The sequence below is a fragment of the Amblyomma americanum genome, chromosome 9, assembly GCF_052857255.1.
Source record: "Amblyomma americanum isolate KBUSLIRL-KWMA chromosome 9, ASM5285725v1, whole genome shotgun sequence".
NCBI classification, from domain to species: domain Eukaryota; kingdom Metazoa; phylum Arthropoda; class Arachnida; order Ixodida; family Ixodidae; genus Amblyomma; species Amblyomma americanum.
In genome coordinates, this window is record NC_135505.1 from 144,884,854 (window position 1) to 144,900,774 (window position 15,921).

Genomic DNA, 15,921 nt, shown 5'->3' on the forward strand with positions numbered 1-15,921 from the left:
GGTCACCTATTGGATCTCAAAGCCCTCTTGCAAAGGACACTATAGCAGTGGAAACCACTGAACGAAATGCCGCCCATTACTTCGTTTTCTTCACTTTAGGAACGCGTAGACCTCTTAGACGTCGGAACCTTTGACGCTATACGCGTTCTTCAAGATTTTAATATCGGATCTAAGCGACCGTCGCACTAAAGGTACTCCCGACGTGTTCCGGCAGTAGTCGTTCCTTGGCTGCAGGTATCTTTGCGGCATTTATGTAACACAGTTGGCGGTGACGCAGCCTGAGTGCGAGACACGATTACGCATAATTATGACGCGATAATTAGGCACGCGGAGCCTCCACTGGTTCCCTTGGGAAGCGAACTCACAACTCTCCCGCTCGCTGGCATGCCACCGCATGCAGAGGCCCTCCCTGTTTGCGCTTTTTTAGGAAGCGGACAACCTCCGTTCCATAGACGGGCAGAAGCGAAGCCTTCGCGACGCTGCGCTGTCTTTGGCCGGGAAATTGCGGGCAGCCACTCATCTCGCGTTGGCTGGCTATAGGCCGCAGTTATCGGCCCAGTCAGCTAGACGGCACAGTAGAGATCAACCACGAATGGGCCAGGTGGTGAGATGACCCGTTTCTGTCATCCTGCAAATGCTCCCCTTTTAAGGCTACTTCCAGGAAACAGCCGCGGGTGTGATCTGCTATAGTCGGATACTATACTCAGGAAAGCGGCGGACTTTTCCCGTCAAGGGAAAACCCCTTCCAGCCAAAGGCGTCGGCCGATTCTCATGTCCCTGCTAGCGTGACAATGCAGGGAGCTGCGCCACAGTGGAGAGAGGCGTCTATCCCCGATTACAGAGGGAAGGGATCACCTCTTTTCATCTACCACTCCCTGCTTTGTCACACTATAGCAGGGTCATGAGAAGAAGCGCTGGTGTGTGTGTCTCCTTCACTTGTCCCGTCCTTAGCGCTTTGAATTTCTTGTCATGCACCAACTGACCCAGCTGGTTCCCCTCTTGGAGGGCCATGAGAACCGGCCGACACCAATGGATGGAAGGAGGTCCTTTGACGGGGAAAAGCCGCTGCGTTCTTGACTTGTATCCGACTACAGTGTGCTGGCCTTCATTGCAGTCGCTGATCGAAGATGACAGTGCTTTTTATGAATGACTCCTGGATGGCAGGGTTGCGCTTCCCCCTCTTCTCACCACCGCCCTCCCATTGAACGCGCCCCTACGTATACCTAAGAATCTCAGTCTTATAGCACGATCCTGCGGTCGTGCCTCGAAGTGTCGCACACAGGGTGAAATCCTTAGATATTGACACGCTGACATCAGAAAACCTCAAGAAGGTAGACCATCTTAGTTTGCCACAGGAAACACGTGTCGCAGAGCTGCCCTCCTGCATTTGAAGTGCCTGTCGTATCACCGAAAAAAAAGTGGATCATACCCGTTCGTGCCTTTTCCTGCTTACTATAGCTTTGGTGAGCGCAGGAAAGTCAAAAATTAAAGTATTTGCCTACCTCTGGTCTAGACGCAAAAAAATGCAAACCAGCCGCCGGTAATTTCCAGTCACGGTAACCCAGTCTTCTCCCAACGCAAATGTTAAATACTTGTCTTGAAACCAGGCGTACATAAGCAAAACCAGTCAACTTAATTCGTCAAAAGAGAGGCGATTTAACTTTAACGGTCTCAGCGGCATGCGACGCGCATAAAGCTTGCTTCTGCACAAGAATCACCTTAAGAGGGAGGCAGCAAATAAATTGGCCAATTTGGTCGAAACGTTCGATTTCTCAATCTTTTTTTCTCCTAATCATCGGGTCGTCATCTGTATTGTGAAGAAATATTATAGTGATATATACAGTAGAAATGTTTTTAAAAATCCGTTTTAAATGCGTGGTCATTGAAATCTGTGAACTAAATGTGCGTCTGATGGCCCCAACGCGTTAAGGATTCTGTAGCTTTCCGATGACAGAGTACTGACATTTTTGTATCACAGTAAAAAGAAGAGATCAGAGCGTCTGATGGTTGCAATGACGCATTTCTGTCAACAAATGCATACGTAAACGAGAAAATGAGATAACAACCTTTAAGTTTTATTTTCTCAGCTGTCACATTTTCTGCGATGGCCATAACTCATCCCTTCGCCATTTCGTAAGTAATGGCAGTAGAATCTTTCTTTTTCTGGGGGAGGGGGGGGGGGGGGTCAAATCTCCCGAGATGTCGACGAGTACAATAAATGTCTCGAATTTTGCATGTTTACGCGCAATATTTCTTGTTATTTTTGTAAGAAACGTTATCATGTAAATATGCATCATCATCATCAGCAGCAGCAGCATGACTACGCCCACTGCAGAACAAAGGCCTCTCCCGTGTCTCTCCAATTAGCCCTTTTCTGTGCCAGTCGCGACCGCCCTCTCCTCGTGAATTTCTTTATCTAATCCGCCCATCTAACTTTCCGCTTGCCTTCTCTTGGAATCCTCTCCGTTACTCTTAAGGACCAGCAGTTATCTTGCCTTCGAATACGCATGCTGGAGTGCTGGACACTTGAATTAAACTAACGGCTTTATTGCACAAAGCAGATCATTATGAACATGGCGACATGAAAAACTTGTGTACTTTATCTTTAGTTATTCAACTCACGGGTGATTACCTTACGAGGGTGTCAGCTGTAATTACTCAACTGTAAAAGCTAGCTTAAATTTTGTTCTGGACTGTGCATTAAAAGTCACTTATTCGTGCCAAACTTGGTGACACTTCATGCTTATATAACGAAAACAGTTTTAATTGCCGCGTGCCCGCTTAACTATATTCACCTTCTATTCATCAGCAGCAGCAGCCTGACTACGCCCACTGCAGGACGCGTAGGCATCTCCCATGTCTCTCCAATTAATCCTGTCCTCTACCACCTGCGGCAACCTTATTCTCGTACACTTCTTATTCTCGTCATCCCACCTAACCTTCTGCCGCCCCCTGCTACGCTTGCCTTCTCTTGGAATCCACTACGTTACCCTTTAAGGACCAGCGGTTATCTTGCCTTCGCAGTACATGCCCTGCCCGAGCCCATTTCTTCCTCTTGATTTCGACTATAGGATGTCATTAACCCGCGTTTGTTCCCTCGCCCACTCTGCCCGCTTCCGGTCTCTTAACGTAACATCTATCATTTTTCATTCCACGGCTCGGTGCGTAGTCCTTAACTTGAGTTGAACCCACTTCGTTAGCCTTCACGTTCCTACCCCGTAGGTGAGTACCGGCAAGATACAGCTGTTGTTCACTTTTCGCTTGAGGGATGTCGGTAAACTGCCGTTCATGATCCAAGAGAACCTGCCATATACGCTCCACTCCATTCTTATCCTTCTGTAGTAATTTACCTCTCATGATGCAGATCAGCGGCCCCTACCTGCCCTAAGTAGATTCTTTACCAGTTCCAGCATCTGGCTACCAATTGCGAACCGGTGTTCCTTTGTGAGACCGTTCAATTTTACTTTGGTTTTCTGTTACCTTCTATCACGAGACGCAAAACAAACCGAAGCACAGAAATCTGTGTACTCACCAGGAAATTCGTTCAACTTTCGGGGCCCACAGCCCCCCATGGCTCGGTGCATAAGGCTACGCCGACCGAGCACGCCTCATCCGGCCTCTTTTGGGCGCGAACAGATGCATCCGAGAGCAACACCACCACGTCTGTCCGACAGGGCCTTCACTGACAGCATGCGCGTGATCTAGCAAGCGGCCAGGTAAGGACCGAGCAAGCAGCGCACAAGGGGGTCAAGCGCTGCGCGCGCGCTTCGTGATTCCGGCGGCGCAGACCAGCGACTGGCGAGACGTTCATGGTTAGCGCTCTGCGGGAACAGCGTCCTTCCGCGCAGCCCCGTCATTTGTTGGCGTTGAGCTGCGGGTATCGCCGAGTAGTTTGTTCCAGCGGTGAGGGTCTCATTCTTTTATCTGTGCGTGCAATCACTGTGGTCAGGGTGTGTTGCTGGGCGAGTTGGTTTGACATTGTGAGCACTGAAGCGCTGGCAGACGACGGACGAAAGGAGGACTGTGTGTCTCGTCCTCCTTTCGTCCGTCGTCTGCCAGCGCTTCAGTGCTCACAATCACTGCGGTCTTTCTTGGAAGAAAAGCGGAGTAGTCTTTGATCGCTGTCGCACGCGTGTGGATGTAGCTGCGCCGTCAGCAGTGCCTCGTGTGCCGCGGCTAGCGGATCGTCATAGTTTTTAGAAGCTCGTATGCTACTGTGCTGTGACGCAAGTTTTAGCTTGTACCTTGCTTAGACGGCGGTGCATGTTTTATATTTTAGTGTCGCTTTGTTAGCCTGTAATAAACTGTTTTCTGTGCTTTTGGTGTGTTACTCGTCGGACAATGCGGAACTTGCGCTGAAGTTTGCGGTGCCGATTGCAGCGCCATAACACACTGCCTAGCGAGAAGAGCAAGCAGTTTTGGGTAGTACTCTTAGTACTTTTCCGCGCCACCTTCAGGCGCTTATTGGCGTGAGCCTCCGCGCTCTGTCGAAGGCGCACGTGCCGTGCGTCAGCTATCCGGGCTACGCCGAGAGAAGCTAGGCAATGAATGCTGTCAGCCAAACGCGGGTATCTAATCGCGCAGAGTGTGTTTTCGCGTTTGCAGCGGCCCGAGCGGCTGACAAAAGCAGTTTTGAATCACCGAATGGAACAGTTGCAGTGCCACCTTGGCAGCGCAGGTTCCCCATACCATGGCTCGCGAACCCTCCTGAAGAAGGAGCTTTCCTCAAGCTGTACTTAGTACCCCTATTATATAAGAACACTAGCTGTGTACTGTGCGCACTAAGCGCAGATGCGCTAGGCACAACAGACATAAATGCTCGACCGTCTCCACTCTTTGTTGAATAGCGCTACTTGTACCATTGCAGCTATCCGAACAGCGCAGAAACAAAGCACCTAATACATAAAATATGCTTTTTCAAGAGGCCCTGCCACAGCGAAGAACTCTGGCCACTATATCTTGGCTTTCGAAACATCGACAAAGTTTGAATGTTTTGTTTTCACACCTTTGTGACACAAGCCACATCGACAAACATTGCACCATTTCCAATTAACTGCGTGAAATGTTTCGCCAGCAAAATTTCATGATCCATTTTATATTCTTTTCGGAATTTTTATTCTCTGATAATTCCGCTCTCCCCCTTGAGAGACACCTTCCTTCTCAAAATCCTTAATACCCACCGATGAAGGTATTACACTTCAATAAAGGACTTTCTCCATCATAAAGGTGCGAGTATGTTCAGCTGTCAGCACAGAATATTTATTTTAAAAAACACAATAAAAAAAGCGTCCGCGCGATCCAGTTCAAGAAAGGTCAGCTCGGCCCCTCAAAAACACCCACGGGGGCACAGGCCTTTGGGCGAGTTGGTGCATTGCAATCACGTACAAGTGCAATAAACATGGACCCAGAAAAACTTGGACAACACAAGCGCTCGTGCTGTCCAAATCTTTCTCTCTCCGTGTTCTTTGCGCTTGTGCGTGACTTCAAAAACACCACTTGGGACTGTAGTACGGAAAGTATGGTGAAGGGAAAATGTCCGCACTGAATGAGGATACAACACATCAACATAGGCTTTGCTTCGCATAAAGCCTGATATATCTTCGAAACCTGGTCTTATCGATAACAATCAACGTTGTGAAGCATAGTGGGCTATTGAAAAAAGCTGCGCAAAAAGCAAATATTTACGGTGCAATCACCGTTAATCTACAGTTCCAGATTTTCATATTCGTCAGCGTTTTTCAACACATTAAGCGCGCGAAATATCACGATTTTTTTTTATAAAAAGAAAAGAAGGTCCTGGGAATTGTTTGCATGCTATTCAGCACGAAAGCTCGGCAAATTCGGCAAAAGATGCATGTGTGGTGCGCGCGAAGTTTAGCTGTCCAAATTTTGCTCACTGAAAATTAATATGACACGTGGTCAGCGGGTCCGAAAAATGAGGGGAATAAAAACATCGTTCAAATAGCCGCAAAGAGCAAAGTTTTAGCGTTGCAAGAGAGATGTTCGTGCGTGTAGCCGCCATTTGTGTTGTAGCCTTAGTAAACTCTGAGTTTTGGACATTTGGCATGCTATTCTGTGCCAACGCATAAAAAGCTAAAGGTCCCACATTTTACAAGAAGTCGAGCAATGATATCATAATAAGCCCCGTGGACGACTAAACTACATGGCGAGTCATTAAAACGCGCCAGAAGATAGGCTCATGAATATCACGACTTTTCACTGGAAATCAAATAACTTCACTCGGTTCCTTTTCTTTGTGTGCTTTCCAGCGCAACTTTAGACGTTATACGCAGACTCCCATGTTCGTGTTGCAGCATCGTAGAGCTTTAACAGCATTTTCGCGCAGACACAAATTGTAGAGTAAGGCCAGTAGCGAGAATAGGTAGCTTCTTCCTGCACCACCACTGATCATGGGATAAATAAATATAATTATGCAGGCGAATATTGCGGAACTGTTGAAAAATATTGTTTAAAGAGAAACTGAACGAAATGCAGGTCAGAAGGTATAAAACAGTGAGAGCAATAGTAAACGGTGTTGTGAAGTTATGAAGGATAGGGGTGTGAAAAAAAATGAGCCGACGCTGCGGCAGCGATAAAATATCGAACGTTAACACACCTAACATAGGTCGCCAGTTCGAATCCCTGCCGTAAGCTAGACTCTAACGTAACTAGTAAAGTTATACTGCACGAAACGCTGAATGGTATGACACTATCCGGAACATTCTGCGGCAAACAGTTGGCCCACTAATTTTACACGAATGTAGAGATTAAGTGGCCTGATTTTTATTTATTTATTTTCACAATATCCTCAATCATCAAAGCTTGCAGAGGGGAGTAGGGTTGAAATGGTATTGCATGCAAAGAAAATGAATAGGCGGCGACATCTGCTACAGCAGTGAACGTTTGTGAGGCATGCATCTTGGTCGAAGAGTAGCAAGCTGTATGCAGACGACTTTAGGAAAAACAGTATTAATAACCAAACTGCACAACATTAGAGTCAACAATAACAAGCCTTTAAAAGGCACTACATATTATTAGCAACAAACACCTAAGAATAAAAAATAGTGATAAGAAAACAGACAGTTCAAATTGGTTCAATAATGGCTGCATTTGGGCGAGTTGGTTTTCCATTCTGAACGTAAAAGCGCAAAAACACAAGGACACAGACTAAGGCTAAGACTAAGACTAAGACTCTGCCTTAGTCTGTGTCCTTGTGTTTTTGCGCTTTTACGTTCAGAATCAAATTGGTTCTTTCACAAGTACGAAAACATAAGGGGACACATCCATGGAAAGAGGAAAAAATACAAATCATCTACTTAAGCATATCATTTTTTTATGACATAGAAGGATTGTAATCAAGATCAAAACGTCATGACTTTGCTTGAGCAATATCAATAAAAAGTCGTTACAACAGTTAGGCCACGTCATCAACAAACATAAACGCGGATAAAGCTTTTCTGAAAATGGCATAATCGTTGACGCATGCTATTTCAGCCGGGATGCCTGCCAGACAGGGATATATATATATATATATATATATATATATATATATATATATATATATATATATATATATATATATATATATATATATATATATATATATATATATATATATATATATATATATATATATATATATATATATATATATATATATATATATATATATATATATATATATATATATATATATATATATATATATATATATATATATATATATATATATATATATATATATATATATATATATATATATATATATATATATATATATATATATACCGGATCGACATAGTTTAGTTTCGAGTTGTGGTTCTCGGGCATCACGCTGCCGCCTTTTATTATTTTATTCCATTATGTAACCAGCTCGGTTACCATGGCAACCACTTGGAGGCCGCCGTCTTGGATTCAATCTGTGGAATCAGCATAACTCACTGCTTAACTCAACTGCATAACTCACTGCATAACTCAACGCAACCAGTAGAGCAAACGCTCTAAAAGAGAACTGCCATCTTGACCACGTCTCCAGCCAAAAGCGCGGACATGACTTCTGCTGCTGAAGCCCGTAGTGTTCACGGCTTACGGGTGCCATCTTTGAGGTGCCCCAATTTGCTGGCAACGATAACATAAAAATGCGAACGAAAAGCAATAAAAGTAAATAGTAATCAGTCTCAAAAGCTCCATTCAATGTTTGCGCCCTTGAAAGGACCCGTCGAAGGGCAAAAAAGCTTCGCAGAGCACAAAAAATACCAAGGAAAGGCAATAACAGTGTCAAAAGTACCATTTAATTCTCAAAGCATTGTCGGGACCCATCCTATAGCCAAGCCTTAAAAGCGGTGAATGCAGTTTTTGAGAACCATTTCCTCGCATTTTCTGCTAAAAGGCGCGAGGGCGTTTGTTCACGGCGTCGCAATCCCCGAGTCACCGCTGAGCCGAGAAGACAAGCCGTCGCTGGTCTGCACGAGAATCACGGTGTACGTGATGACGGAGCCAGCCATCTGAGGAAGCAGGGAAAAAGAAAGGGGCAAATGTAGCCGTTAATCCCCTGAAACATTAGGACAAAAACTTCAACTATGCAACAGCTAACAATTGCTCCTCACATAGCGAGGTTAGGGAAATCGCATTAAGCCTAACTTTGTCGAACGCAGAATGCATGCCCGATTTTCACTCACTATTGAGTTTTGGTAGACACGCGGCAAACAATAAAGAATAAAAATAGATTTATTTAAGATAAATAATTGGATACGAGATCGTACACAAACACCACTCACGATAACAGTAAACACTACCAACTGCATGCATGGCCACTCATGTACGAGGCAAGTTATGTCCAGCACCATTTGCATCCAGCGTTTCGCGCGTCGATCTACCAATGTTTTTCACTACTCTCGCGACACGTACATAAAAAAAAAAGCAGGCGTTTTGAGATAGTGGAGCAAACAAGCTATGTGGCAAGTTCACGCGCAGCACATTTTCGGACATCTTAGTCGCCCTAACGGGTGTCTTGTTTGTATATTTTCTTTATTTCTAGCTCGAGGGGTAAGAGGCTGCTGAACGCCGCTCCTAATTTTGTGATTTAAGAAAATTGTGTACAATGAAGAGGCAGACGATTTCAACAAATCGCTCCGGCTCTCAGTTTTTAATTTCACACCAACAGGGAGCCTTGTTTAAAGGAGGTCCCATAACGAACGTCATGTATTTCCCCTTTTTTCAATGCAGCAAATGTCCGAGTGATCCTTGCGAACCGTGTAAGTTAAGACTATTCATGACTTGTCACAGTCATCTGTAGAAACAATTGCAACTCATGGAATGCATACTTTGACGCTCAAGGCTTCAGCAGCCCAAACTTACTTTACCTTATGCTATGTAGGACTGTATAAAGATTTTTTTTTTTCGCGAGCGAAGATGGTAACAAAGGGCTTAAGCTTTCTAATGTCATGCAGCAAGAGCCAGGGAGAATGGTTAAGCGTACCGAGACAAGAAGTCCCCGGTCCAGGCAGAAGAAATTGGCAGCACTGAGACGCATTCCGTCAGGGTCGATGCTGTCATGCAAGAACTGGATCTGCGTGCAGTCAGTAATTTCGTGATCTGTAGTCCATCGCCTACTCTCACGGTGATGAAGGGGCATTACGCAAAAATTATGCTAGTCTAGCCACAGGTTTTCCTTGTAAAGGCGTGGAGCATCAATCTTTTGTTGTGTGTTCTTTTTTCTTGAAAAGATTAGTAAGTAATAATGTCTAACCACACAGAATTTGCCTACACCCAGTAAGTAATTTTAATCAGATTCCTCTTCCCATGCAGCTTCGGTATCGGTTTCAGCAGGCGAAAGGTGTCTCCTGCCGTCACAAGGATGTTAGGGCCTATTTGAAGCATACAACAATCGCAATATATTCACTGCTATGTCATTTTAATTGACTCCAATTCTTTCGCTAGCCTGCCCCAAGAGCTAGAATTACAGCAAGTGAACAAGCAGCTATTACAGTCCATTTTCTGTATGCCTCACATGGTCTCTATCCTACTTGTGAGGTCGCAATCGCCGTTCAGAGGCTGGAACCGATACTGAGCAGGAGAAGAAATCAAATTTAAAAATTTACCAGGAGCTGGCGAATTCTAAATTGTGATCAATGTTTACTAATGCATTTCAAACCATTAAAAAGAAAAACAACCAAGCAATAAATTTGGTGTCTCTTGTGTGCACGGAGTGCCAAAAGGTGACCAGTTACAGTGCTGCTGATCGTATACCTTGGGCAAAAAGTTGGATTAGGAGCTGTAGTATTGCACTAATTAAGAATCGGTTATAAGCGCTGATAGAGAGAACGTGTTTAATATCTGCAAAATATATTAATGACACGAATGCAGCACAGAAGCCAAATAGCGATCGTCTCGTAGTATCAGTGAAACTTCAACTTCGACTGGTAATTATGATGTATACCGCATAATTTGTTGGCAGTGAGATCATCTCCTATCTCCCGCTACAAAGAATAACTCTTCAATTCTCGCAGTAGTGTTCTCCTTATGGTTCAGCGTATTTCAGGGACTATCGTTTGTGGCATTTTCAGGCATTCATAAGCAATGTATGGAAGTAAATTAAAAAGTGTAATAGGTGAACTGCAAAGTGGAGCACTTACCTGCCGTGTGTATGCATCATCCGAATGAAGGATGGTTGCCGTTGTTGCCACGTTCCGGATATTCTGGGCCTGAAACGGAAGTTTTGATGCATCGTGCACAGTGCTAAACTTTATGCACACCTCAACGAGAAAGCTGCATGCTACGGGCTATGAAATTCAAATGCATAGTAATTGAGCTGCCAAACAGAACGCTGAAACTTTGAAGCGGTAGCGCTCAAGCAGGGCTGATATCAAGTGCTGCTGTGCAGAACCTGTGTTTTCTTTTGTAGCGATAGCATTTAACATTACGATAGCATTTCGAGCCTTCAGCGCGGCGGCGCCACCCCCCTGTGGCTGCGCCGCCACGCTGTCACGTGGTTGGTCATGTGGTGAGGAGCAGCTGCCGGCGGCACGGCGCTGTGTCTGATCACGTGGTTGGTCATGTGACCAGCCATGTGGTGCGGAGCAGCTGCTGCTGCCGGCGGCGCGGCGCGCCGGCGAAACCGAGCTGCAACAGCTGTGCGCATGCGCCGTGTCAAGTGAGACGAAGATGAAGGAACGCCCAGCGAAATGGAGCGGCGAAAGAGTGACTTTGCAGTTCAACTGAGCAAGTTCCACTCGGCCATCTGTAGCTATCGCGTCACTCCAAGTTTAGCCAGAGCTAAACCATCGCCAATTTTTTGTTGTGCTGTTTAGAATGGCGAACGGTTACTTTCGTTGAGCTAGGGTCACTCACATGTACAAGTTATGTTTATATTTTTGCTGGCCGTCCTGGAAGCCATCATGCAAATCCGCTTTTTTAAAGCCATGCTGTTACTCTCGGTACTCGAACTAATCAGGCACCAATGATTTTTTTTTCAGATCGCGTGATTCTAAGCGGTATAGTTAACGCATTTAAGATCAGGGTGCTTTACAGCACATCAATATTCACTTTAAACTGATTTCAACGTTGTTTGGTGCAATGAGTCGTTAACATACCCAGCAATTCTGGACAAAAGCATTTTGGAGCGAAAAACCATTTATGAATGCAATTCTTGCGTATAATGTAAGATTTTACCATACCAATCAACATATCTGCAGATCACCTGACGGCAGTCTTGAATGTTTTTTTTTTTCTATTAACGTTTTTGCTCCCGTCAAAAGCGTTCCCAATTGGTTTTCTATGGGAGTCCTAACTGTTCGATGCGACCGATGGAAAGTATTTAAAAGAATAATTTTGTTGCACATCGGAAGAATGGGCCATTGCCCTTATTATTAGCGCAAAAGTATCCTAAGATTTTCGAATTTTCAAAATTTTTGTCCGCAATCGCTGGACATGATTTTGCATCTATTTTATTGCTAGCTTTCTTGGAGGTACCACGATGGCTCCGCAAAACACCCACTCTTTGCACTTTACCCTCCCTGCTTACAGCAGACGGCGGAGATTGACCTCTTACCTCCGTTCGCAGGTCGTGACTCAGAACGGCCAGGTCGAGAAGTGCCAGCGCACAGTGAGCACCATAGGCGAGGCCCAGCCACAGGTCCAAGTGGTTGCCATGGCCGATGAAGAGGCAGTACAGAGTGGTGCAGTGCACCCACAAAGTTAACAGCGAGAACGCCACGATGCCAGGCGCCCAGATGCCGCCGATGCAGTTCTTCAATTCCCGTACACTACACAGGCTCTTGCGGATGTTCTCTACAACCTGCGCAGCCGACTGGCCGTCGATTCGGGCCTCCCTGATGCATTTCTCGCACTTTCGCAGGGCCATCGCGAGAGACCGAACGTAGCAGACTAGTACTTCAGAAGCAGTACTCAGTACGATGTACATGCTTAGTTCGTAGGTGCAGAACACCACCTGAGACAGGATGCGGAGCACCATCTTAGCCACCTCGGAGGTAAAGCTGAGTTTGGAGGCTTTCAAGAAAATCTGAACTGCAAAGGTCAGAGAACCGGCGAGCGTTGTCAGCGCTGTAACGGCAACTCCCAGTTTTCGAAGTTTTCGAAACCACGCACATGTCGCTGGTGGCAGTCGAACCAGGTAAGAAATCCCCGATGAAGCCTCGAATAGCGTTGCCCTGCGGAAGAACTGATGCAGTCTCGTGGAAGAGACTGTCATGCAAAAGAAATTGACGGTGACTTTGAAAACCAAGAACAACTGCAGTGTGGACAACAAGTATTCAGTGAACATCGTAGTGAAATCCAGGTGGCTGAATCTCACGTACACTGCCCAGGCTTCGAGAGTTAGCATGAGCGTGAAGCAGACGGCCGAGTACACAAAGTAGGGACTTCGCCATATCACCCTCGATTCTTTTTCCGAATATTGCCCTGTAAAGTCACGAATGAAGAAGCAGCCGACAAGGGCGAACAGCCTTGCGTAGCGAGAGAAGCGTTTCACCATAACGCACTCTCCAGTGAACTTCGGCGTTCGTCGTCGCTTCCTCAGTGGCTCGATGCTCCGCCAGGTGTTAGACATAAACTTCAGAGCACCTGAAAACAAGTATTCTGGGCTTATCGAATGCCCGAGCATTTCTCACAACAATTTACTCCAAAGAAGCCGAGCACCAGGCAGGAAAAACTTCCGCCCATGTATCCCTAGTGGGCAACCGGCGGCACTGAGGATCGAACCCCGCACCTCACGCATGCGAGGCGGATGCTCAAACCACTAGGCCACCGCTGCGGTAATTTCTAAAGGGTTAACCTATCATCTCTTATTGCTGCCGTTCCCAAAACGAAAAAGCAAAGCTATACGTACATTTTTTGGTTCTTTTAGGCGTGCTCAGATATGTACTGCAGCGTATACGAGTAGTAAATAATGCCGTATTCCGACACTTACCGTGTGCAGATGTCATGGTCACAGTCCCGCCTGTCCTTTCCATCTTTATGCTGAGCGCTGCCACACTTGACTGCGTCGGCCCGGCCATTTTATTCGCACAAAAACAACTGTTGTTTACGGTTCCTCGCGGTGTTGGCGACTTTCCAGCAATTTCCGGGCTCACTCGTAATGCCGGAGACATGGGAGGGTTGTCGCGATCAATGCCGTAGGCGTCCGACCACCTAAAGATCATTAGGGAGCTCGCGTGCTGTCGATGATATTTCATTTATGCAAATGTAATAAGGGTACGTTGTACAGAACAGCAGCTGGGAAGCAGGGAACATCAAAAGCTAATTCTTCAGACGTATTTTCTCGATGGCCCGTGTATGCGGTACATCGCATCGAACTGTTTGCGAGGTTAACGAATCGCATCGCCGCCTGCAGGCGCAAAAAGAAAGCACGACGGAAGAGTCTAAGAAACATGACAGCCATGTTCAGCGGCTAATTAAATGTGCCGGCAAACCTGCTCTCAGGAACACACGTCAAAATAAACACCAAAACGTCGAGCGCAGATGGCTTGATAACACATTAATCAAAAAGAGCAGTCACAAGCGTTGAGCCTTGATACACACATTTTCGAAAGCCCTCTTGTCTTATATCTTGGCCAGTGTCGATGTATCGGAGAACAAACACGAACACACCCCCCACAACCAATGTGCGGTGTGGCGAAATTCGATGACTGGTCGAGAGAGGTCACGTGACCTTGTGATGTCAACGAAACCTGGTCACCGGACTCTGAGGAGCCTGCCCACCGGGGCAGGTGGCAGTAAAATAATGATTGGTCAAGAGACCTCACGTGACGTGCTACTGCAGCTAGCAGTCTGAATGTGACTGTTGATGTACCAAAAATTGTAAAGAAACTGACGCAAAAACACAAAAAAGTTGCAACAGAAATTACGACAAATGTGAAATCTAATGCTATAGCACTCCCCTCTTAGGATGACTTAAGCGCCGCAACTGTCTTTTTTTTAATCAACAGATAGACACAAACCAGAAGCTAAGGACATCAGAAATGCTGAGCACACAAGTCAAAAACAGTATCCACAAAGAATACCTTCTTTTACATTATAAGCATCGCACCTACGCTTTGTGGGTGATTTACCCAGACAGGAAATTGCGCGGAAGTGCTATCAATGAATCCAGGTGGCGTGCATGCAGGAACCGTCAAACGATGCTGCACGTGGCATCGCTAAGTACGCCGTGGCCCGGCTGGTCGATTTCATCTCCCGCAAGCAGTCGAGTTGCATGCATGTAGCGGTGCTCATTCTCCTATGTTATTCGAATCAAAATAATCTTCGACAAACGAAGCCATTAAGGGTCGGATTTCTAACGGGAAAACAATGTCGCGCTGTAATAAATTTATAGTCATAAAGCGAGTACTGCCGCATGTGGTTTTGTTCTTGGCAGAGCTGACGCAAATGTACCGGCGCTGTGCCTGCGTGTGTGAGCATGTGTGTGCGCGCTCATGTGCGTGCGTGTGTGCGCGCGCATGTGTCTAAACTCACTCGGCAGCGGAACGAGTGTCCCGCAATTACAATGAATGCTGTGCTTTTGTTAAATGTACTTCAGGTTTAACGTATGAGAAACGTGTTTACTGAACTTGTGCACGTGAAGACAACTTATATTCTGTTTGCAGGTAATGTAGCAAGAGTTGCCCGAATTGAGAAAAACTCGAATAAAGGAACATATAAACATATGTTCCTTTACGAACAGTGCTACCAGCAAAGCGCGTTGTGCCAGGTTGTACAATCCAAATTGTAAACGGCAACGGTGGTGCGGCGCACTCAGTTAAAAAAAATCAGTTTTAGCATAGCATATATCGCGTACACCCGCTCCACTTACCGTGGCCGCCAGCCGCCAAATGCGCATACGCAGATACGCCGACGGGCGAGGTGCCAGCACGTGGCGCCATCTACGCGTGCGCCTTCAAGGCTTGCGGCCACGTTCACGGCCGGTCTCGAGTGAGCGTGCGCTCGCGCCGCCTCGAGACCGGCCGTGCCACGTTATAAGCGGCGCCCACAACAAAGGCTGGAAACCGCCCGGAAACAGCACGCCCATGAAACTGCCGAGGAACAGAAGACGAGGCTCAAAAAGATGCGTGAAGTTAGGCGTCATCGTGTACCAGAACAATCATATACTGTCGCGGTGCCGATGCCGGCTTTGTAAAACCCTCTACGCAAGACAAGTGCAGAGTTGGTTGCGTCGTATCATAACTAATGCTCACGCACTCCAAACAACCGTCGTTGTGGTTTCTGTAACATTTTTATCTTACCTGCATTAAAGTTGAAACTTTTTATTTGTTGCTATTTATTTAACCCAAAGTATACCTAACAATTCCACGATAAAACCACTGAACAAATAATAAAGCTATATTAAGCACATAGAAAAATATGTCACTTCAACCTCTTATCGGTGGAGCTTTTTCACAGAACATCTCAAGAAAATTTGCTATGCTT